The sequence below is a fragment of the Somniosus microcephalus genome, chromosome 2 (genome assembly GCF_052327205.1).
Source record: "Somniosus microcephalus isolate GS21.2 chromosome 2, FLI_Smic_1.0, whole genome shotgun sequence".
In the NCBI taxonomy this organism is placed as follows: domain Eukaryota; kingdom Metazoa; phylum Chordata; class Chondrichthyes; order Squaliformes; family Somniosidae; genus Somniosus; species Somniosus microcephalus.
In genome coordinates this window covers 223621845-223641158 of record NC_140988.1, presented here as the reverse complement: position 1 = coordinate 223641158, position 19314 = coordinate 223621845, and the positions used below count along the sequence as shown (strand labels likewise).

At 45.1% G+C, this 19314-nt stretch overlaps 1 long non-coding RNA gene across 1 annotated transcript; it reads left to right on the top strand.

Annotated features, from left to right (window-relative positions):
• The first annotated feature begins 9792 nt into the window (after positions 1–9792).
• LOC147123237 (uncharacterized) lies at positions 9793–14124 on the top strand. Its single transcript, XR_015080486.1, has 3 exons — positions 9793–10217; positions 12256–12342; positions 13920–14124. It is a non-coding gene; the product is annotated as an uncharacterized LOC147123237 (long non-coding RNA).
• Positions 14125–19314: the final 5190 nt, after the last annotated feature.

The window sequence follows — 19314 nt, the reverse complement described above, 5'->3', positions numbered from 1 at the left end:
ACTCACCCTTCATACCTATGTAATTGGCTTTATTTAAGTTTAAGACTCTCATTTCCAACTGAAGTATTTCACTCTCAAACTCAATATGACATTTTACCATATTATGATCACTCTTCCCCAGAGGATCCTTTACTATGAGATTACTAATTAACCTTGTCTCATTACACAATACAAGATCTAAATGAGCCTGTTCCCTGGTTGATTCCATGATGTACTGTTCTAGGAAACTGTCCTGAATGCATTCCATGAATTCGTCCTCTAGACTGCCTTTGCCAATTTGATTTGCCCAGTCTACATGAAGGTTAAAGTCCCCCATGATTATTGTATTACCTTTGTTACAAGGTCCTATTATTTGTTGATTAATACTCTGTCCAATGTTATAGCTACTGTTGGGGGGCTTATACACTACTGGCACCAGTGTTTACTGCCCCTTGTTATTTCTTATCTCTGCCCATACTTATTCTACTTCCTGATCTTCTGAGCTAAGATCCTTTCTCACTACTATCCTTAGGTCTTCCTTTATTATCAGGGCTACCGCCAGCACTCTCCATTCTGCCTGTCTTTTTGAAATATCAAGTACCCTGGAATATTTAGTTCCCAACCTTGGTCACCTTGCAACCATGTCTCTGTTCTGGCTATTAGATCAAAGCCATTTATCTCTCTCAGTCCCATTAATTCATTTATCTTGTTACAAATGCTTCATGCATTCAGATAAAGAGCCTTTAATTCTAACTTTTTACATTTATTCCCTGCTTTCGCCTTATTCTCTGATGCATATTTATCATTAGACTTTCTGTTCCTTCCTATCACACTTTGCTTATCTTTACCCAAGTTGCTCCACTGCTCCATTGCCTTGACTTTTCTCTTTAGATTTCTAAATTTCCCCTCATCTGACCCCTTTCTACCCCCAATCTTTTTTAGTTTAAAGCCCTATCTACAGCCCTAGTTATTCAATTCTCCACGACACTGGTCCCAGCCCGGTTTAAGTGCAGACCATCCCCATGGAACAGCTCCCTCTTTCCCCAGTACTGGTGCCAGTGCCCCATGAATTGAAACCCCTTCCTCCCACACCACTCATTGAGCCACGCATTTAACTCTCTGATCTGTTTGTCCCTATGGCAAGTTGCACGTGGCTCAGATAACAATTCAGAGATTATTACCTTTGAGGTTTTGGTTTTTAATTTGGATCCTAGCTCCTCGAACTCCCTCAGGAGAACCTCATTCCAAGTTCCACCTATGTCATTGGTTCCTACGCGGACCATGACAACTGAATCCTACCTCTCCCACTCCAAGTTCTTCTCCAACCACGAGGAGATATATTTAACCCTGTCAGGCAACACAGCCTTCGGAACTCCCGGTCGCAGCTGCAGAGAACAGTATCGATCCCTTGTAAGTAGTTAAACACAGCTGTAATGGACTTGAATATAATAACTAAAGGACCAATCAAACCATTTCTTAAGAGACAGACAGACCAAACTAAGGCAACTTGCATGTTTCTCATTAGATGCCCTCACATTTCAATTGTCCTATGTTTCATAGTTATAGTAGAATTAAATACAGCTGGCACGTACCAGTTCTTTTAGCCATGCTACTGAGTCATACCAATGTCACCATGGGTGAATGCCATACTTATTTTAGTTGCTCCTGCTTTGTAATGGCAGCAATACAGGCCAAGAACTTAGCAGTGACAACAGCCATGAATTTCTGTGCTATGGGGGGTGATTTTCATTCAGAAGTCGGGAAGGAGGCAGGACTACAACTTTCGGGGTTGTAGTCCCTCCTCCATCGAGATGCGGCCAATCCACGTGGGCTCAGCAGGCCAATTAAGGGCCACCCGGCAACAGGGGACGTCACAGTCCTTCTACACAGACTCAGTTAGAAATCTCACTGGCACAGAAAGCTGCAGGCTGTCACTTTTGACAGTTCACAGCCATTCTGCTTTCTGTGCCGGTTAGATGACGGACTCCCGAAACCTAGGGGAAGGAAGGCTGAAAAGGTAAGAAAAGGTCATTTAAACTTCTTTAGACACACCAAACACACTTACCGTTGCACTCATGTACCCATCACTCACCTGAACACCGACATCTCGACCCCTCTAAGTCCTTCAACCCAATGGCCCGACTCCTCTAACTTGGAGTGGTTTGGAGCCGTCAGGAATCCCACACTTCAAACTTTAAAATAGGGATTAGGCTAAAAACTGCCTGTTAACTACCTGTTAACAGGCAGTTAATTGGCACTAATCCCTTCCCACCTCGGGTAGGCAGGTCCCAACGCAGGGCGGGTACCCGCCTCCTTTGAAACTTACATGGAGGCGGGTTGGGGGCGGAATGGGGTTGGGACCCCCGAATTCGGGACTTTAACTCCCCGCACGCCTCCAATCCCAACTCCACGGGTCAATGAAAATCGACCCCATGGGCTCCTTCCAGCTTTCAGTCAGTGTTTATATTGGCATTTTACTTTTTACAGTTTCCAACTGCATTCAACAATTCAATGCATCATGCTTTGTCACATTTTAAGTATATCTAAATGCTTTGAAACAGTGCTGTCAGCTGTAGTTCAATGGGTAGCACACTTGCCTCTAAGTCCAGAAGGTTGTGGGTTCAAGTCCCACTCCATAGACTTGAGCACATACAGCTAGGCTGACACTCCAGTGCAGTGCTGAGGGAGTGCTTTACTGTTGGAGGTGCTGTCTTTTGGATGAGACATTAAACTGAGGCCCCATCTGCTCTCTCAGGTGGACGTAAAAGATCCCATGGAACTATTTCAAAGAAGAGCAGGGGAGTTATCCCCGGTGTCCTGGCCAATATTTAGCCCTCAATCAACATCACTAAATCAGATTATCTGGTCATTATCACATTGCTGCTTGTGGGAGCTTGCTGTGCACAAATTGGCTGCTGCATTTCCCACATTACAACAGTGATTACACTTCAAAAAAGTACATCATTGGCTGTAAAGCACTTTGAGGCATCTGGTGGTCATGAAAGGCGCGATATAAATGCAAGTCTTTCTTTCTTTGATATCACTAGCCCTCCTCAAGTGTCTTCAAAGACTTCTGGGTAAAGGTTCTGCAGTCTCTCTTCAACAGTGGTTTCAGGGTATCAGTCTCTGTCCATTTGACAGTTGAAAACAATCTCCGCTACAGTCTTTTAAAACAAAAATTGAACTACTTTATAACGATGAGCCAAGTTCTTTTATGATGCGGATTCATGTTCAATCACTCAGCTAACTCTTCACAAGTTGTTGATGGCGTCTTGAGTTGATGGAATTGATCGTCATCCCAGAGTGAAGATTCACGTTCATAATAAACTTTACCTCCTGCTCTGTGGATTTGACATTTTTCCAGCACAGTTGGTCACTGGTATTGCACGTAGATAATGTAAAGGTGCTAGGGTCTAATTTATGGCTTCTTAAGCTGATTAACTAATTAATGAAAACATGTTTTCATTTGATGGCTTAACTTAGCATTAACAGTGCATTACCATGGAAGAATGCAGAAAATACCATACTGATGGTTTGACAGTGACTGTGAATGTGAATGGTTAATACTTTCATAATATCCTTTGCACTTACGCACATGTTGATTTGGGATCCATGTCTTTGTGAATACTCAGCATATCGTCCTCGATCTCCTGACATGGTCTCGCTCAGATTGTAAAATAGCCTTGAGGAGAATCATGGGTCCAAACCTGTACCTTTGTGTTTTTGCTATGGATCCCTTTGCAAGTAGTGTCTTTTTATTGTGTTTTCTACAGTTTTATTTTCCAGAATAAAAGCTAATAATTTTAGTACAAATAAATTCCCAATAAATCAGTCTTATAGCTCAAAGTATTAATATTACTAAAGGAATGGGAAGGCAGTTGGTATGGGCGGGGAGGGGAGGTTAAATCAGGATTAAATATATTTAATAGCATTGTTAAAATCATGTGTTATCAATTTATGGATTAAATAAATGCTAAATGTATTATATGTAATAAGGATCAAAATTTGAATGACTGTCAATGATACATATGCATCACTATAACTTGTCACCACAGATTTCTATATAAACCTAGAGCTAAAGTCTGACCACATGCATTGCCTTGACTGCCAGGACTAGCAGGGAACATGACAGTATCTCATCTCCAACACCTCTTCAAAGGAGGTGGATGATTCATGCCAATAGATGGCTAAGAATGCATACAAACAACAAATTCAAAAGGGCATTGGATAATAGATCATGATAAACACTGGCAAGGAACTATTAGTCCACCATAAAAACTAAACAGCATAATCAAAACAATTTTTTTAACAAAGATGTATAAGGCAACACTGTGCAATCAAGTTTCATCTCCTGCCTGATGGAGGTGAAAAATGTTTGGGATGGTTGAACATGATATCACATACAGAAAACGCTCTCCAGTTGAATCCTCACACTGTTCCTGCAATGTTCATTTTTTTAACAAAGGACCTGCACATTCCAATTGTAAAGAGTACAGATTGGGTCAAATGAATTGGAAGTTGCTCAATTTGCAAGAATTGTTGCTTATCTTTAATATAAAGTATTAACTGAGTAATTCACAGGATAGTGACTGTACCACTTACTGTTTTTCATACTTTTTGTTAAAACCATTGGATTTTATTTGTTTTTTAGTGTCCCACAGATTCTTGCTCAGAGTGCAACTCAATAGGCTAATTGAGCCTAACTAATTTCACAGCTTCTTACGGTTCTGCTGTTACTGCCTGCTCATTTAACAGGTGTGCATGCTGCTGGCCAAGATGGTTCAAACAATTTTCTTTTGGCTACTGGCAAAACCTGTCAGAGATGCAGCTCAAGAATTGGAATATAAGGCAAACCTATGGTCTGAGCAGTGGGTTCTGCAGTAAATGGGGCAGATTTCCATTTTTACTACTTTGACATCAAGCATTGCCTAGGTGGAGTGCAGAGAAGAAAATTGGGTGGGGAAAATCACACATCTGTAACAGAGCATGCCTGATTTTCCTTTCATTTAAGTTAACAATAAAAATAAGCTGGGTTCCTGAACAGACATGTGATCCTCCCTGCCTGATTTTACTCTCTGTGCTCTGCCTGGGTAATGCTCAATTTTCAGGCAATAAGACAAAGGGATACCACCTTCATGGAAAAAAGTGTTTAGCAAACTTGTTTTACTTTGGGGACAGAGAAGCATTAGAAGCACTGTGTGTCATTTTTGACATCATGCATAAATATGCCTTATTTTTAAAAATGTGTTCTCGGGGAGTGTCAAGGCCATCATTTTTTGCCCATTCCTCGTTGCCATGAGAAAATGATGATGGGCCCACTCATTTAACTGCTGTAGTTCTTAAGGTGATGCTAGTCCCACAATGGTTTTAGGTAGGGAATTCCAGGATATTGACCCAGTAACAATGAAGGAACAACATTATATGTCAAAATCAGGATGGGGTGTGACTTGCAGGGGAACTTGGAAGTGTTCTTGTCCTTCTTGGTGATAGAGATTGCATGGGAGGGAGCTGCTGTTGAAGTAAGCTTGGTAACTTGCTGCAGTGCATCCTGTAGATTGTATATACTGCAGTCGCAGTGAGCCAGTTGTGGAAGGTGTGGATACTGAGTCTAATGGAATGGGTGCTGTTCCAGTGAACTGGTCTGGATGGTGTTGAGCTTTTTGAGTATTGTTGCAGCAGCATTCATCTAGACAATTTATGAGTATTTCATCACACTGGTGACTTGAGCCTTATAAATGATGGAGAAGCTTTGTGAAGGGGGTTAGATGGTAAGCCGTTAATTGTTGATTACTCAGCCGCTGTCCTGTTTGTAGCCAGAGTGCTGAATTGGCTGATCCAGTTAAACTTCTGATCGATGGTGGTGGTGAGGAATTGGTGTTGGTGGTGCCACTGAAGGTCAGGGGGAGATGGTTGGACTTTCTCTTCTTTGAGATGGTAATTACCTGGCACTTATGTGGTGTTACAGTTAGCTTGTCAGCTCAAGACTTAATGTTTTCCAGGTTTTACTGTAGGCTGGCCTGGGCTGTTTCCTCATCATAGGAGTTGCTAATCTTGATGTGATTTGAGTCACTGCATTGGCTGTTTTTAAAAGATGAAAGCTTTGTCAAATGCTTTTTCATGAAGTTAGTGATCCTTTAACCAGTACACTATGTAGTGAATCAATTTTAATGTATTTTTTTAATGGAAATTTATTCAATTCTTTGTGGTTGCCTGCCTTCATGCTTCTACAATTAGACTGAAAGGTTGATAGTGAATTGTGGACTCCTCCATGGAATAGCTGTGAGCAGATGTATTTGTTTTCTTTGGTTCCAATGGTGGAATATGCTAAACAGTGTGTTTCGTATAGCATATTAATACACCAGGAATTAACCTCTTAATTGCTACAATGTGCAACGGTGGTCTTAGCTATGAGAGTACTCAAGGCCGACAGAATGTTTCACAGAAATTTCTACTCAGTTGTAATATATATCTCCTGGCTGCTGTCTTACATTGTAATAAAATAACATCTTTTAAAGATTTTCTAATTTATAAATGTTTTCACTGCAATGATCATTATGCTTTTATACAACATGTTTAAAATTCTGAAATATTTTACTGCTATTTATTCATATATATTCTTTACTTTTTCAAAATTGTAATTAAAAAGACATATTTGAGAATGATTTAGAAACAACCAACTCCTTTTTTATCATCTGATTTATTAGCATAGTTATTTTGTTACTATTTTAGCAGTTTATGGTCTTATAACTTCACAGCAAAATATTTATTATTAAGTTTTTGAACACCGATTTTAAATTACTGTCTCAAATTTGTAAATATACTAGTTTGCTAGCCTGCAATAGCATTCTGCTTCATTTCTGCATGGTACGTATAGTACAAGGTTTAATTTCTATATTAGCATAAGTGACGTGAATAGCTACAATCTGCCTTTGATGCCATTATGTGATTAGTGACATTTTGTGTTGCCAGCAATTGACTTCAGTGTGGGCTTGGGTACTTGGAAAAAACATAATAGTCTTTGCCCAAGAAATGAGCTAACAAGTGTACAAATTGCAAAGTCTTAGAAAAAACAGTAGTAATCATATATTGGAACTGAGCCATGACCAAATTATTAGTGCAAGTTTGCAGTTGCCCTTTAGCAGTGGTAGGTATTGTTGCCAGGCAACAAAGGATGCCTTGCTCAAATTGGCAAGCCTCAAAAGACTATTGCTGCTGCTTTAGTCAGAATGCAAATGCTGGAATCTAATAAATCACTACGTGACTCACAACAAAGGTAATAATTGCCAGTCTAAATAGCCAGACTAATAAAAATGCAAATCTGCATAAACAGGAATTGGTTCCAGGGCTAAGTAATTGGTGGCTGACTTCACTATGGATTAAGTAACAGGGATGTTGATATTTTTAATAGTGCGCTTGTTGAATTCAATAAAAGTTACTTGCTATTATTTTATTGGCGTAGCTTTTCTAACAAATGAGGAGCTTTGTGGCTGTTGTAATCATTTTAACTGGGAATGCAGTTCGAGTAATTGATCATTTGCATAGGCCATGGAAACCTCTGGTATCTCATTAACATTCATAACATTGGCTCAGTAAATGGAATGCTTTGCCAGGATAAAAAATATGATTTTGAAAGAGCATTATAAGTAATCCTAATGAATTCTGAAGGTGAGTCTATCCTGCTATTGTCAGAGGATGAAGCAGCACTGGGGAGACCTAGGAACTGGTTGCCTTCCTACCTGTTTGTGCCATATGGGATCCAGAAAATAAGAAGGGAACATGATTTCAAATCCCAGCATTTTTTTTTTTTAAAACGCTTCTTTTCACTGATTTCACTGATTATACTGATTGTTGGCTATGGGTGGGAGGTGGGGGCGGCGGGGGGAGGTGGCGGTGGGGGGGGGAGGTGGCGGTGGAGGTCACTGCACAGCCAGTGTTGGAGCAGTGAATGACTGACCGCAACTTCAGGATTTCTGTATTTAGATACACATGCTCTACATCCTGAAGTTGCGGTCAGTTACAAAGGGGTATTAAGTGCGAATGTTGTTAGTACGCCGTTATTACTCACCGCAAAATCTGGTCATTATCATATTGCTGTTCATGGGAGCTTGCTGTGTACGAATTGGCTGCCGAACATCCTGCATTACAACAGTGACTACACTTCAAAAGTACTTCTTTGGCTGTAAAACAGTTTGGAATGTCCTGAGGTTGTGAAAGGTGCTTTATAAATGCAAGTCTTTCTTTTATGTTCACACTAAGGCCGTAATTTTGCCGGCACTCAGAGGGCGGGTTCGGAGGCGGGTCAGGGGTTAAATTCGAAATTATTGACGGCTAGTTGGGGACTCACAGTGAACCCACTTTCACACCAGTTTCCAAAGTGTTGGGTCTGTGCCTTCAGACACCAAGCAGCAGGAGAGACACTTAATTGTTAAATGTTATTTTGCCAGGTTTGTTCCATTTCCACACATTTTCAACGTGCTTCATGTCGTTCGGCAAACACGCTAGGTGAGTGTGTCGGGTCTTCCAATGAGCTGAATAGTTCACAGCTGCAAGTGCGGTAAAAACCTAACCTATCACATCAGTTCATTTTCAAGCGGCCGAAGTTGCTGAATTCATGATTTGGAGGGCACCTTTGAGCTGTATTGAGGTTGTCAGTGTGTGCTGTGAACTCTATATGCACTGTCACCTCCTCGGAATAAGCTCTCTCCCCATTGACTTACTCCTGATAACATCTCATCCTCAACTGCCAGATATAACAGCAGAATGGGAACCATTTATACTCTCTCATCCTGGTCCTCAGATTTGGAAGAGGATCATCTGCAGTAGCAGTAGAGCCAGGCACAGCAGCAGCATCAACAACAAAAGCGCCAACCTTCTCCTCAGCCGCCGGATGCTGCACAGCGCAGAGGCCATCAAGGCTTGGCTCGCCCGCGCCGCAGGAGATACCCCAACACAGGGTTTACAGGCAGAGGATGAGCTTCCTCAATCTGAGTGAGCAGCAGTGCCAAAGGAGACTGAGACTTTCGAGAGAGGTTGTCGCAGACATTTGCACAATACTGCACCAAGACTTGCATCCCAGAGGAGTGGGTGGACATGCCTTACCACTGCCCTCAACTTCTTTGCGTCAGGCTCCTTCCAGGGACCAATTTCCCTCCTTGTGTGTTGTTAGTTGTTGTCATGGCATAACATGGAGAGTGAGTGTGAGGGGTGCATAGTAAGATGGGGATGTGATTCTGTACATAGGGAGAGAGGGATGGGTGATGGTGCAAGGGATGTTGGGATGAGTTAGGATGTGCAGGAGTAGGGCTGGCAATGCAGAGTGATGGGGATGTGAAGACAGGCACAGCAGAATGAAGGTAAGTGTGCTTTTATACTCACTTTTGCTGAACGCAGGAGATCATTAAACCTCTTCCTACACCGGACCCAGGTGCATGTAAAGATAGACCTCGCACTCACCTCCTCAGCTATTTGCAGCCAGGCTGCCTTGGTGTGCTGAGGAGACTTCCTCCTTCCATCCCCAGGGAACAGAACCTCCTTGCGCCCTCTTACTCCCTCCACAAGAACATGGAGGGAGTCATCACCAAAGCGGGGAGCAGCCTTTGTTCTCAGTGCAGTCATCTTGGCAGCCACCAGCACTCAGGAGCATCAAAATGTAAATGAAAGCCAAAGGGGACATGGCCCCCTTAAATACAACTGCTTCAAATACATCATCACAGGCGATCAGCAGACCCGCACTCACTGATTGGGCCGGGTAATGACACAGCGGGCTTAATAAGCCCAAGCTACTCAAAATCATTAGCACAGAGCGGATGGAACGGCAGCAGGTCCAGAACCCGCCAAACACCTGACCCGACGTGAACTCGCCTCTGGCCGGAAAATCCAGCCCAAAGATCAAATGATGTGCAGTGTTTGCTTACTTCTTTAGTCTGGAAGAGAATCATAAGCTTATTCTTTTGGCTACACATCTGAAATTCAATCATGCCATGCCTATATTCTGGATGCTAACTGGCCTCCTAAGCCTCCAATGTGGCAGGCAGGAAGTGTGCAAGCATTTCCAGCCGCAAGTGCACCACCCGGCATATTGGATCGACCTTCTCCGTTGGTGTCAGGAGCCCACACCAGAACCCCTTTGTCTCATCGCTTGACTCCCCATGTGCTGAAGTTGCCAAGGAACCCATCGCAATAACTGTCAGGAAGACCCCTCACCAGCGCTATTTAAAAGGATCATGCAGTACTTACAGGTTAGTTGGTGGTTTGTCATTTCAGTCTGCTGGTTAACTTCTGGGTGCTTCTTAGTGTGTTTTAGCACTCTGGAAAGTTCAGTTTGTCTGCACAGAAAGAGATTTTTCTGATGTTGCACTGTTGTTGGCTGCCTCACAGTCATGGGGTGTCTGGTAGGGCTGCCTTCGGCGCTGGAGGCCGAGGGGGAGCAGCAAGGCAGATAGCAGGGAAGAAGAGCAGCTGCCACAAGAGCGAGCTGGAGGAGGGCATTGTGCAGGAGGCCATATCAACAGCGGATCTTCAGGGAGCACTTCTCCTACATTACAACAACAACTTGTATTTATATAGCGCCTTTAACAGAGTAAAACCTTCCAAGGCACTTCACAGGAGTGCTATCAAACAAAATTTGACACCGAGCCACATAAGGAGAAATTAGGGCAGATGACCAAAAGCTTGGTCAAAGAAGAAGGTTTTAAGGAGCGCCTTAAAGGAGGAAAGAGAGGTAGGGTAGGAATTCCAGAGCTTAGGGCCTTGGCAGCCGAATGTACGGCCACCAATGGCTGAGTGATTAAAATCAGGCTTGCTCAAGAGGCCAGAATTAGAGGAGCGCAGATATCTCCAGGGGTTGTGGGGCTGGAGGAGATTACAAAGGTAGGAAGGGGCGAGGCCATGGGGGTTTTTGAAAACAAGGATGAGAATTTTAAAATCAAGGCGTTACGTAACCGTGAGCCAATGTAGGTCAGCGAGCACAGGGGTGATGGGTGAACGGGACTTGGTGCGAGTTATGACACGGGCAGCAGAGTTTTGTTGGTCTCAAGTTTATGTAGGGTAGACTTCACTGAGGAACAATGTCTGAGGTGTCTTCGCTTCACAAAGGAGGCTGTCACTGAACTATGCCATCTGCTGCAGCCACAACCCATGCCTTGCACCAGGGCATGCACAGCACTGCCTGTGGCTATCAAACTTACCGTGGCCCTTTAATTTTATGTCACAGGCTCTTTTCAGGCTGCAGCAGGTGACATAAGCGATATATCTCAGTTCGCAGTCCATTGTATCATGGAGGTCACCAAAGATCTCTAGGCCAGGTGGAACACCGACATCTCGTTCCACATGGACAGAGTGATGCAGGATGAGAGAGCACTAGGCTTCACCCATATAGCAAGATTCCCCAGGGTCCAAGGTGCCATAGACTGCACACACATTGCCTTACATGCTCCCCATTACCAGCCTGGCATCTTTATCAAGTGAAAGGGATTCTATTTCCTTAATGTACAGGTGGTTTATGACCATGGCCAGCACATCATGCAGGTCTGTGCCCATTATCTTGGTAGCAGTCATGACTCTTTCATCCTATGCCAGTCCTCTGTGCTGCCTTTGTTCCAGTCAGGACCTCAAGTTACAGGCCGTCTATTGGGTGACAAGGGATATCCTTCTTCAACATGGCTCATGACTCCTGTCAGGAACCCAGGCACAGCTGCAGAGCAGGCCTACAATGAGAGCCATGTTGCCACAAACAACATAATTGAAAAACCATCAAGCAACGCTTCCGCTGACTGGACGTTTCGGAGAAGCTTTGCAGTATACTCCTGAGTGGGTATCCAGATTTGTGGTCAACTGCTGTATACTTCATAATCATGAGGGACCAGCCCTTACCACCACCTGGGCAGCTAAAAGTGCAGTGGGAGCAGGAGCAGGAGGAGGAGGTGGAAGAGCTTGAGCAGTGTCAATCACTAGTGCCCCTAGCTTCCAGTGCTCTGAGAGCAGCTCATCAAAAAGCATTTCACCTAAACCATCCATTTCAACCCAATACACCAACAGTCCCACAATCCTTATCACCACCATCTTTACTATCGGTATACTATTGCCTTCCTTCACTCTAGCCTTATGAACCTTGCCCTCACTTTACTACAAATATAAACAGCAACACCAAATCCAGAACAATAGCAAATAGTCAAATAACTCTATTCCATCTGTATTTAACATTTAACAGAAATAATTATGAATCACCCTTGTGCCAACCCTTAGTGCCTGACTTGTGTGCTTGTTTCCCTTTCCTAGTGCACCTACAAAGTGTTTCCCCAGTTGCTACAGCTTGAGAGGTGGAAGGATTCTGCGCTTCCATTGAGGACACTTCAGATGGCCATGGTGGGTGACCTCAAGCAGCTGTGGGCCTTGAGGGCCTGGCTGCAGATTGCAGCATTTTTGTGTTGGCCATGACAGTCTGGCCCAGCTGGCTGTGTGGTAATAACAAGGGCACTGGTGGGGAAGGTGGTGGGGAGGGTGGTTGGGGAGAAGCCGTGCTGTCTTTCTGAGAGAGGACAGGTACCTCTTACATGGACCCAAGTTCACTCTCCTGGGACTGCGCCTCTGAACTCCTACTGCTCTATGCCAGAATAGAGTGCAGAAGTAATGTGATGCTCTGGAAGCGTCTGTCAACAGTGGCCCCCAAAGCCAGGATGGTGGTCATCTGAGCTTCCATGGTGGTGTTATGAGCTGCCATGGAAGCTGTCAGAACCATCAGCAGAGGCTCTATCATGGTGAACGCCACTGTTGGGTTTGTGGATCTGACCATTTGATCCACGTTGAGCACAATGGTCTCTATGCTCTGTGCAATGCAAAGTTGGAGCTGGATTCCTCCATGTTCTGCAATATTGTGTGCAAGCTTGCTGGCAGGCTGCCTTGCATTTCCTGGTATATGCCCATCAGCCTTCTTCGGTAGGCTGGGCCCTCGAAGTTAGCATCTGAGTCCTCTGCAACAGAGCAAGTATAAGATCTTGCCCTCAGGCAATCTGGCAGCTGTGGCATCCTATCCCCCTGCCCTAGCTCCTGCGCATTTGTGGTTCACAAATCACTATGTGAAGACCCCTCCTCTAGCCTAGTGCCAGTATATGAGCTGACGCTTGTGAGGGTGACATTGAGTAGCACTGCATCTTCAGGAAGGCTGGCCTCTTCCTCCACTGGCAGAGGGGTATCTACATTTTCAGCACCTGAAATGACATGGTTAGATTTTAGTGGAATGAATTGTAAAATTGGGCGGCCGATCAAAACCCATCAGTTTCCCACTGGGTGGGTTAGGTTAAAATGATCCCTTCTATATCAAAACAGTAAATTAAGAGCTATCCAAAATATAGCAACGAGGCAATCTTAACTTCAGAGCTTCTCCCTTTAAGAAGCCAAATCAGTTTTGATCAGCTGGTCCTGGCCAGCTCATCTACTTCATACAGAGAGAATTTGTGAGGGTGTTTGGGAAGGCGGAAATGGCAGAATTTTTAATGGGTGACAACATCGGGTCATTATTCCATCATTTACGTATGTGGAAGTTCTGGCATGGTTAAAACCTGGCAGATTGCTTCTGTGCCTTGAATTCTGTCCGCCAATGTTCCCTCTAAGCTGCGTGCTGGCGCGGGAGGCGCAGCAATCTTGAAGGTACCGCGCAGGCCGCTCACAAGCTCGCAAATGCAAAAAGTTTAATGGTACCACGCATTGATAAAAACTGGCTGCACACAACAACTAAATTTTCGTTGCAGTCCACCCCATTCTCATTATGTTCGGGGGCCATAGAATTTTCTATCTCTAATCAATCCCCATTTTGAATGGAGTTCAGGTCTCATTTTTTGTTTATTTTCCCCGCTTGTGCAAATCTGCAGTATTTTGTCAGGATAGCTCTTTGACAAACTCTTCATGCTGTTAACCAACCATTTTTTTTCGATAACCCATTTCAGATTATGCATCAAGACTCCAAAATTGTGGAAACAACAGTTGAAAATTTCACTTTCTATCTGCTAACTGACACCTACCTTTTCATTCAAATTAATACCTGGAGGAAAATACACCCTGAAATAATCATTCATTTCCAGTTGATTAATAATATCTGATATCCTATAATTTACTCAGGTCTAATATTTTTCAGGATTACTCAACATGTCAGATTGTTAATTTCATTTGGCAAATTTATGACAGATTTGTACAATACAACAAATGAGATTTTTAATGAGATTAATTGAGCAAAAGATCCATTTGACACGGAACAATCAATTAATCAATTTTGCCACACTCATGAAACATTCTCTAAAGAAGATTGCTTCTTTCAAAAATATCTAGTTGTTTCTATTTATACCTACACTAGCTGAAGTGCCCGGCGGTGCCGAGGGTTTTTTGAGGGCATGTTGTTGTTGGAAGAGAGAGAGAGAGCGACTGGGGGGAAGAGAGAGCGACTGGGGGGAAGAGAGAGAGCGAGACTGGGGGGAAGAGAGAGAGAGAGACTGGGGGAAAGAGAGAGAGAGACTGGGGGAAAGAGAGAGAGAGACTGGGGGAAAGAGAGAGAGAGACTGGGGGAAAGAGAGAGAGAGACTGGGGGCAAGAGAGAGAGACTGGGGGAAAGAGAGAGAGAGACTGGGGGAGAGAGAGAGAGAGAGAGAGACTGGGGGAGAGAGAGAGAGACTGGGGGAAAGAGAGAGAGAGACTGGGGGAAAGAGAGAGACAGACTGGGGAGAGAGAGAGAGAGAGAGACTGGGGGGAGAGAGAGAGAGAGACTGGGGGAGAGAGAGTGACTGGGGGAGAGAGAGAGAGACTGGGGGAGAGAGAGCGAAACTGGGGGGGAGAGAGAGAGAGAGACTGGGGGAGAGAGAGCGAAACTGGGGGAGAGAGAGAGAGACTGGGGGAGAGAGAGAGAGACTGGGGGGGGGAGAGAGAGAGAGACCTGGGAGAGAGAGAGACGGGGGAGAGAGAGAGAGAGAGAGAGAGAGACAGGGGGAGAGAGAGAGAGAGAGAGACAGGGGGAGAGAGAGAGAGACAGGGGGAGAGAGAGAGCTTTGGCAATATGGTTCTCTGTAAACTTTCATGCCAATAAAGCATTTGAACTGAACTGAACTGAACTGAATGGGGGGAGAGAGAGAGAGACTTGGGGGGGGGGGGAGAGAGAGAGAGAGACTGGGGAGAGAGAGAGGGAGACTGGGAGAGAGAGAGAGACTGGGGGAGAGAGAGACGGGGGAGAGAGAGAGAGAGAGAGAGAGAGAGAGAGAGACAGGGGGAGAGAGAGAGAGAGAGAGTGGGGGAGAGAGAGAGAGAGAGTGGGGGGAGAGAGAGAGAGAGTGGGGGAGAGAGAGAGAGAGTGGGGGAGAGAGAGGGAGACTGGGGGAGAGAGGGAGACTGGGGGAGAGAGGGAGGCTGGGGGAGAGAGAGAGGCTGGGGGAGAGAGAGAGAGAGACTGGGGGAGAGAGAGAGAGACTGGGGGAGAGAGAGGGAGACGGGGAGAGAGAGAGGCTGGGGGAGAGAGAGAGAGACGGGGGGGGAGAGAGAGAGAGAGACAGGGGGGGAGAGAGAGAGAGAAAGAGAGACGGGGAGAGAGAGAGAGAATGGGGGAGAGAGAGAGAGTGGGGGAGAGAGAGAGAGACTGGGGAGAGAGAGAGGGAGACTGGGAGAGAGAGAGACTGGGGGAGAGAGAGACGGGGGAGAGAGAGAGAGAGAGAGAGAGAGAGAGACAGGGGGAGAGAGAGAGAGAGAGAGACAGGGGGAGAGAGAGAGAGAGAGTGGGGGAGAGAGAGAGAGAGTGGGGGAGAGAGAGGGAGACTGGGGGAGAGAGGGAGGCTGGGGGAGAGAGAGAGAGACAGGGGGAGAGAGAGAGACGGGGGGAGAGAGAGAGAAAGAGAGACGGGGGGAGAGAGAGAGAAAGAGAGACAGGGGGAGAGAGAAACTGGGGGAGAGAGAGAGAGACTGGGGAGAGAGAGAGAGACTGGGGAGAGAGAGTGGGGGAGAGAGAGAGAGACCGGGGGGGGGAGAGAGAGAGAGAAGAGAGACGGGGGGGGAGAGACTGGGGGAGAGAGAGAGAGACTGGGGAGAGAGAGAGAGAGACGGGGGGAGAGAGAGAGAAAGAGAGACAGGGGGAGAGAGAGACTGTGGGGAGAGAGAGAGAGAGTGGGGAGAGAGAGAGAGAGAGTGGGGGAGAGAGAGAGAGTGGGGGAGAGAGAGAGAGTGGGGGAGAGAGAGAGAGTGGGGGAGAGAGAGAGAGTGGGGGAGAGAGAGACTGGGGGAGAGAGAGAGAGAGACTGGGGGAGAGAGAGAGACTGGGGGAGAGAGAGAGACTGGGGGAGAGAGAGAGACTGGGGGAGAGAGAGAGAGAGACAGGGGAAGAGAGAGAGAGAGAGACAGGGGAAGAGAGAGAGAGAGAGACAGGGGAAGAGAGAGAGAGAGAGACAGGGGAAGAGAGAGAGAGAGAGAGAGACAGGGGAGAGAGAGATTGGGGGAGAGAGAGAGAGACTGGGGAGAGAGAGAGACTGGGGAGAGAGAGAGAGTGGGAGAGAGAGAGAGTTTACTCTCAGTGATACCATCATAGGACACACTATGAGCTACACTTACCTTGGTCTAACCATTACAGCATCAGGGAGCTTCAGCATAGCAGTGAATGCACTAAAAGAAAAAGCCCGAAGAGCCCTATATGCAATAAAAAGAAAATTCTACAACATCCAAATTCCAATCGAAATCTGGCTCAAAATATTTGATAGTATAATCCTGCCCATTGCGCTGTATGGTAGTGAAGTATGGGGCCCGCTCAATCACCATAGCTACACTAAATGGGAAAAACACACAATAGAAGCCCTACATGCAGAATTTTGCCGAAGCATTCTTCGCACCCAAAGGAAAACACCAACAAATGCATGTAGAGCCGAACTAGGCAGATACCCACTGATAATAAACATCCAAAAACGAGCACTAAACTTTCTAAATCACCTCAAATCTAGTTCACCAGACACCCTTCATTTTAAAGCCCTCCAGACCCAAGAGCTGAACCCTGAGTCCCCTGAGTCAGTTGTTACTGAAACTAAGTACTCCTACCCAGCTGGACCCTGACCAGTCCCAGACCAACACTGCTCCCCAAACACCAATCCGAGTGAACCAAATCATTAAACAATGCAAAGAAACCTACCTGGAACATTGGAACAAAATAACCAAAAGCCAAAGCAGATTAGAATGCTACCGGGCCTTAAAAAGAGAATATAAACTGGCAGACTATCTCTCGACCATCAGAGACACAAAACAGAGACAGACCCTCACCAGATACAGACTAAGCGACCACCAACTGGCAATTGAAAAAGGAAGATACAAGAAATCCTGGCAACCTAAAGAAAATAGAATATGTGATCACTGTCTGGCCGGCGAGGTTGAGACAGAGGTGCAATTCCTCCTAAAATGCGAAAAATTCAACAAAACAAGAAACATATATTTTGACAAGCTCAGCCTTACAACCCCAGATTTCAAAGAATTGGATGACCTGTCAAAATTAAGAATAGTCCTGGGGGAAGGAGACAGACCATATCTTGGTGCCCAATATGTAACAACATGTCACAACCTGAGGAACAGTGAGTGACTAACGAGCACACCCATAGCATATATACTCTAAAAATGTTTAAACCAATACCGAATGTACCCAACGACTGTTTAAATTAATACTGAATGCACCCAACGAGGGTCAACGACTGTTTAAATTAATACTGTCTGTACCCAACGAGGGTCAAAGTTGTTTGACACCTACAGAATGTTGGAAACCTATACTTTTTGTTATGTAAGCTTTGGCAATATGGTTCCCTGTAAACTTTCATGCCAATAAAGCATTTGAATTGGGGGAGAGAGAGAGTGTGGGGGAGAGAGAGAGAGAGAGTGTGGGGGAGAGAGAGAGAGAGAGTGGGGGAGAGAGAGAGTCTAACTATTACAGCATCAGGGAGCTTCAGCATAGCAGTGAATGCACTAAAAGAAAAAGCCCGAAGAGCCCTATATGCAATAAAAAGAAAATTCTACAACATCCAAATCCCAATCAAATCTGGCTCAAAATATTTGACAGCATAATCCTGCCCATTGCACTGTACGGTAGTGAAGTATGGGGCCCGCTAAATCACCAAAGCTACACTAAATGGGAAAAACATACAATAGAAGCCCTACATGCAGAATTCTGCCGAAGCATCCTTCGCACCCAAAGGAAAACGCCACAAATGCATGCAGAGCCGAACTAGGCAGATACCCACTGATAATAAACATCCAAAAACGAGCACTAAACTTCCTAAATCACCTCAAATCTAGCTCCCAGACACCCTTCATTTCAAAGCCTTTCAGACCCAAGAGCTAAACCCAGAAAGAGTCCCCTGAGTCAGCTGCTACGGAAACTAAGTAACTCAGCCGGACCCTGACCAGCCCCCAGACCAACACAGCTCGCCCAAACACCAATCCGAGTGAACCAAATCATTAAAAAATGCAAAGAAACCTACCTGGAACATTGGAACAAAATAACCGAAAGCCAAAGCAGATTAGAATGTTACCGGGCCCTAAAAAGAGAATATAAACTGGCAGACTACCTCACGACCATCAGAGACACAAAACAGAGACAGACCCTCACCAGGTACAGACTAAGCGACCACCAACTGGAAATTGAAAAAGGCAGATACAAGAAATCCTGGCAGCCTAGAGAGAATAGAATATGCGATCAATGTCTGGCTGGCGAGGTTGAAACAGAAATGCATTTCCTCCTAAAATGCGAAAAATTCAACACATCAAGAAACATATTATTCAACAAGCTAAGCCAAACAACCCCAGATTTCAAGGAATTGGATGATCTGTCAAAATTGAGATTAGTCCTAGGAGAAGGAGACAGACCATACCTTGGGGCCAAATATGTAACAACATGTCACAACCTGAGGACTGTTTAAAATTAAGACTGTTTAAAATTAATATTGAACGTACCAAATGAAGTACAAAGACTGTTTAAAATTAATATTGTTTAAAAGTAATATTGTATGTACCCAACAAATGTCAAATCGATTGACACCTACAGAATGTTGGAAAACTGTACCTTTTTGCTATGTAAGCTTTGGCAATATGGTTCTCTGTAAACTTTCATGCCAATAAAGCATTTTAATTGGAATTGGAATTGGAGAGAGAGTGGGGGAGAGAGAGAGAGTGGGGGAGAGAGAGAGAGAGAGAGTGGGGGAGAGAGAGAGAGAGAGAGTGGGGGGAGAGAGAGAGAGAGAGTGGGGGAGAGAGAGAGAGAGAGTGGGGGAGAGAGAGAGAGAGTGGGGGAGAGAGAGAGAGAGTGGGGGAGAGAGAGAGAGAGTGGGGGGGAGAGAGAGCGTG